Below are 6270 nucleotides of genomic sequence, written 5' to 3' on the forward strand. Positions count from 1 at the left end.
TACATTGAGAAAAGTTAAAAAAAAAAAAAAAAAGAAATCTGCTTAATACATACTTGTATTTACAGCATACCAGAGAAGAGTCAAAGCCATAAAATTAGACTTCAAACTTTGCCAAGGACAGAGGGAGCTCACAGCCACTGTTCAAGATGAGAAATATTTAATTATGCAGAAACTAATTAATATTAGAATTACAGCCTTTTCCTTTTGTAGGTCTTAATCCACACTTTGTCCACCTCTTACTCTGAAGCTCTTATTCAAACAAACACGTACAGGCTCTCCTTAAAATTTCATATTCCAAGAGGATCTTTATACGGTGACCTTATTCTGATTATTACTCTGTGGTTTTACCATCCCATTTGTTCCTGAGCAAAAAGCATTTAAAATTCCAGAGTAGCTTTACAAACTTCACATGTGGCTGGCAGTGAACTCCTGGGTTTCCAAAGGTTTTTCTGATATATGGTGCCACGGGAGCCAGAGGCGTGCCCCTTCAGAAGTGTGAATGGAGACAGCCCTTCTGAAATTCACTGTCAGGGGCATACTCTGCAGTCTGTGCTCAGAAAAATGGACACTGAGGGGAAGCACAAAGCACAGAACCCTATCATGTTGCTCAAAGGTGTGTGGACAGCAGCAGAGCAGAGGTCTTGCAGATATCTACACAGTTCCTAAGAGTGTTGGAGGTGGAGGCTCAGCAGAAAAACAACTGCCCACCTTGGGTCATTACCCAAATGGGCATGACCCCAGTTTTATTTTATTTATTATAAATCATGCCTAAAGTTGACAAATACATTAATACCTAAGTGCCTTAGCTAGCAGATTCAATTTCAAAGAGAAAAAATGCTATGGATGCATCAGATCTCCTCTAATTTATCTGAAAACACCAGTTTTCAGATGAATTTCAGGAGTTTTCAGGGCTGGAAACAATGGAACAGCCACAGCTCTATACACCAGTTTCTGTGTGTCTATAATTTAAAGGTACCTAATACACTCTATTTTAAACTTCTATTTTCAGTTGTTTCTAGCATTGCCAGAATCCCAGAATCTGCGCTGAAATTTTCTGCAGCAAAAGTCTGCCTCAGGCTTCCCTTCCTCCCCTTTTGTTTTCTGAGTTTCAGTTAAAACTGCTTAGCTATTTCTGAGAACAAAGAACTAGGAGAAAAACACGTTGTTTTGTCCATTGTTTTTTAAAAAAAATATCCTGACTGCGAATATCTACTGTCTCCTTCCTTTGAGTGGGATGTAAAAGGTCACATCAAAAAATCACCCTCACGCTAGGGACATAAGCTCTTACATCCCTGTGAAAATCTGCCCAAATTTGGCAAAGTTAAGAGCCTCCCAGGGATTCTAGTTCATATGCATCAGGAGAGACTCCAGAGATTAACTTTCATATTTTCCCAAGATTCAGCTGCCACTTAAATGCTCTAATCTTTTCCCTGTTCTTCTTCCTCCTGTCTGCCTGAGCTGCCCTGTGGCCATGCCCATGGCCTGAGAGCAAACTCCCCTTGTTTCTCACCTATCCCCACCTGGGCACCCCACAGGCTCTTAGGGAAGGGGCTTCAAAGCTCTGCTGTGCCCCTTAGCTCAGCCTTTCGGGGGGAGAAAATGAAATAAAAGGCAGAGGAGAGCTGTGGGACATGAAAGCGAAAGAGCAAAGCAACAAGGGACAGCTAGGTGAGCTAAGGCATACCAAGACAGCAGTCAAAAAGGAGCAGAAATGTCCTACATAAGAGAAAGTGTAAGGAAGACAATGGTACAGCCAAAATGTAGGAGTCTTGCATTGTTTTCAACAAGTGGAACTATTAGGAAAGTGCTGCTGTGTCACTGCCATTGGGATCAATGATGTCCTGGTCTACAGTCTGAAGATTCAAAATTGCTTTAAACAATCTTAAACTCCACATGATTCACTATTTCAGACTTTTTTATTTTATCCCCCTTTTTTTTCTTTTTCCCTATGGAAGAGCTAAATGAATATGAGTAATGAATAATGAGCATTATTGTATTATTGTATTTACATACAACCTCCATTTACTTCCCTTATGAATCATTACACTGCTTTTAGCTTTTAATAACACAATCACCTGTCTAATTCATTGCATGAGAGAAACTACCTTGGGAAAAAACTTTAACTCTGTGATAGAAAAGGCTAACATCTGTAGGATCTATATCTTATGCTCTACAAGAGATGTAAATCGATTAACACAAGGTATCACAACAGAAAAACAAGGATCATTTTCTGGTCAAAGTATCCCGTTTTTATCACTGAGAAATAAATAGGATCCTATCTCTTTTATTCCTTTGTACAGTTACTAACTGTGTGCTCTTTGTTTGTGAATTCCTGATGCAAGGCACCTGGGGTCAGGTTGGCAAAGGTGCCAAATACTCCCACCTGAAATGAATAGGAACAGTGCTTTCAGCATATAAAGAACCATGAGATACCACACGTTTGGAAAAAAAAAAAAAAAAAAAAAAAAAAAAGAGTTGAAAAGAGTTGTGAAATGTTAGCTGCCTGAAGTGGATAGGCCCTGTTGAAAGCTGCAGTGTCAGTGGTTTAGCTTTCTCTTTCTGAGATGGGATGAATCCCTCTCTCACACAAAGATTTTGAAGTACTGAATTGATCTTTCTTTGTGAATGACTTGCATATGACTTGCATACCTAGGTAAGCACACCATAGGGAGGAAGGAAACAACACATGGTTTTGTGTTATTTCTAGGGTTTGAAGGTGCTAGCTTATATAAGGCCTAAAACTGAAGAAATGGGATGTTTCCTAACTGAATGAGCCCTTGTTCCATGGCTGGACTAATGGTATGGGTTCTTACTTTAGGACTGTGCTACAGCATGCTTTTACTAGGGGTTGCATCAGTCTGGGTTTATTCTTAACTGTTTCCTTGGGATTTTCTAATTCTCATCTCTTAATTCTGCTGCTCCTCGTATTCTCTTAACAGACAGTCTTGTCAAATCCTCATCAAGTGTCTGAGTCCATGGAAGAAATCATGCATGGTGAGGGTCAGGATACTTTTCAAAGCAGTTGTTATAGGGTTCCCCCTGAAATAAAATGAAAATTTGGCATAGCTGTTTCTCTACTAGGGTACCAGGTGCCCACAAAACTGGTAATGTTCATAAATTCACCGATACATACAGATAATTAATGGCAAATAGCCTAGAGCCATCCCAGTTGGTGGGGCTCTGATCTTCTCTCATGTTAGGTAGGGTCAAGCTTGGGTAAATACATAACTATGGATGCCCTGGGAAAAGCTTAGGAGCTCCAGGCTGCACTGGTGGCTATTCAGTAGGTGGCATTATATCCCTAAAGATGGTGCCAAGACTTACCCCTTGCAAGATACTTTCTAAAAAAAAAAATCTTTCACACACAATCCTTATCTTTGGCCCTCATTTGTTAAGCAGTTAAGCACTCCCACCCCATTTCCTTACTGCACAAGACACAAATTGAACCAAGAGTTTCAGTGCTCCCACTAAGTCCTCAAAGGATTATGTGCTCGACCTCCCAGACTGCAACACCTTAAGCACCAAGGAGTTCCACAAATCCAAATGCTTTTTACCTTATCAAAGGTCTGCATTTTGGTAACTATGTTCCAGCTTGTGTGTGCCAACCCTTAATCACTCATAAAACTCTGAGTCTGGGTGCCCAGTAGCTAAATTTCTTCAGCTGAGGAGTCTGTGAAACTTGCATGTACCAGTCTTGGTCCTTCACAGAAAAGCCTGAAATTATTGAAGGACGGGGACCACATTGCCCTTAGCTCACAGCTGAGTGCTCCACATGTTGGTAGGGTTCAGAAAGAATTGGAGAGATGCAAACAAAAGGCAGAAATCTGTCATATTTCTTGGGAAAGAGGCTTCAAAGTTGAGATTTAGTTGGAGACAATATGGCCACTTAAGGTGCATACCCATTACTGCAGCATTTAAAATAATTGCAAGTTAGAAATGGTCTCCTGCAACAGTAAGCCAAACCTTGGCAGAAAGGGAAAAACTACACCCAGATCCCACAGAGACTCACAGAGCTTTTTAACTCCACTTTCTGTGTGTATTCCTGTTGACCTCCAAGGCATAGGTTTCATTGCAAGTGGATGGGCAGACCCATTGTTTCTTAACTGACCTTTGAAAATAGGATTATTTCTTAAACCTCTGAAGTACTTTGGCAAACTTTGTCCTGAGTAGTTTCTGCGGGGACAATAAGCCACATTGCATTTTAAGTTTCCTGCTATACACCTTTTTCTCCTTACCCATGGTTTCTCCTCTTTAGGACTTGACAGGGAGGGTTTGAACAAAGCGATCACTTTTTATTTATGGATGTCCTTTTGTTTTGTTTTTCAAAGAGTGTGTACAGAGAATGCACAGCATGACAAAGGATATAATAATTGTGAAAGAGAAACTTGATACCAGTCCCTAGACCAGGCTCTGTAGGTGAGGCCCTGGTACCATGACAGTGATTACTTTGTTGAAATTGAAACTGTAGTTTGTGGAATTTAGCCTTAGAAAGAACAAGCTGCCTGGGAAGGGGTGAGTGGCAGGAGATGGCAATGTGCCCAAAAAAGCCATTTAGAACACTGGCAAGGCCTTAATTTTTTTCCTATGAAAATCTCACGAGTTGCTATGTTAGTCTTGAACCATGTTCTCACCAACACTGTTGCTTCTCCTACTTCAGAGTCAGTTTATTCAGTTGGTTATGAATGACTTTCAGCTGCTCTGTAAATTGTTATTGTCCATGCTCCATTGTAACAAGAGGTCACTTGCAGTTTCTATTATAAACCCAGGTTTCCAGGTGTTTATTATAACTTGGCAGTTTTCAAATCTGGGTTAAAAATTGGTACACTTTTTTTTTTTTTTTTTTTTTTAAGGCCAGATGGACTTTTTATCGTTTTTCTTCTTCTTTTCCCCACCTAAATTTTAACCTTTTAGGAGCTGAATAAAATCTCTATCAGGTGAAACATTAAAAAATTACTATTGGCAAAGAAATTATTTTCTCTAACACTGCTAGTATCTTGAGAGTGATCTTTGTGAAATAACTCTTAATCAGCCACAGTTTGATATTTTTATATGTTTTTTACATTCTGTTTATGAGAGTGCCTTCATTTTGTGCAACTCCTACATGGTCCCGGTCCAACATGTAGCTCAATCCATTGCCCAAAGTTTCAGTGATTACAGTGGGACTTCATGGAGTTTTTCCCTTGATCAGAGCTTTAAAAGGGGTCATAATTTATTTGCCATATATCTTTTAAGGGGATTGTGCTAAAATTAGTGCTTATTGCTAAAGAGCAAAGACAAAGGATTCAGTGCAAAAAGGTGAACCTATTCACTAAGTTCTGATGACAAGACCCAAGATTATTACTGATTTTAAAATGGAAAAGAAACCAAGTAAAATTTCTCACCTCTATTAGAACCTTCTTGATTGATCTTTGGACACTGAACAACTGAATTTACATCTTCCGTGTTAGAAAAATACTTGAAACTGCTAATAGGAGGTCAATAAAAAAGTTGCAACAGTTACATTCATCTTTCTTAGATTAAATTTAGGAGATTTATTTAAATTGTACTCTAAATTTATGTTGCCAGAAAAAAAAAAACAAACACTGAAATACCTCCATCACATCTTGTTTTCAAAATGTGCTGGTTGAATGGCTTATATTTCCTTTCTTTTTTTTTTTTTTATTTTTTTTATTTTTTTGTTTTAATTCTTCAACCTCTAAATGATCTTGCTCTACTTCTGATAATGCTCTTCAGTGACTCCTATGCTGCAGTCTGGAGTCTGATACAAGATACATGACTCTATTTATCACTCCTCGGTGTTCTGTATAATCTGTTACAAGCACAAGAGCTAGTTTTACATGGGTGCACTTTTTCATAAAAGAAAAAAAAAAAAAGGAAAGGGAAAAAAAAGGCTTGCTTTCACAACTGTTTGTATCTGTGAGTAGTTCCTTTCCTAAGCCCTAACTTGGCAGAGTGAGGGTGAGAGGTGTGTAAAATCCATTGGCTCGGTAGCCAGCGCGAGGAAATGCCACTGCTGTATTGATTTAATGTTGCTGCCTCGCAACCCTTGCTCATGTGAGTAATTCTCGTTTGGAAAACCAGTCCCACTGACCTCACTGGGATCGCTTACCTCGGGACAAGTTGGATTGGACCCTAAAATCAATACAGCTGCTGCATACGACGGCGTTTTCACAACTCAAAATCCCAGTGATGTCACTCGGCCGTCAAGCGCTGGGGCTGAGCTGTCACCCTGGCTTCCTCAAGCAGGCCCACTTGAAGCTGAAGGATTAG

The sequence above is a fragment of the Lonchura striata genome, chromosome 1A, assembly GCF_050655825.1.
Source record: "Lonchura striata isolate lonStrDom1 chromosome 1A, ASM5065582v1, whole genome shotgun sequence".
NCBI lineage: Eukaryota > Metazoa > Chordata > Aves > Passeriformes > Estrildidae > Lonchura > Lonchura striata.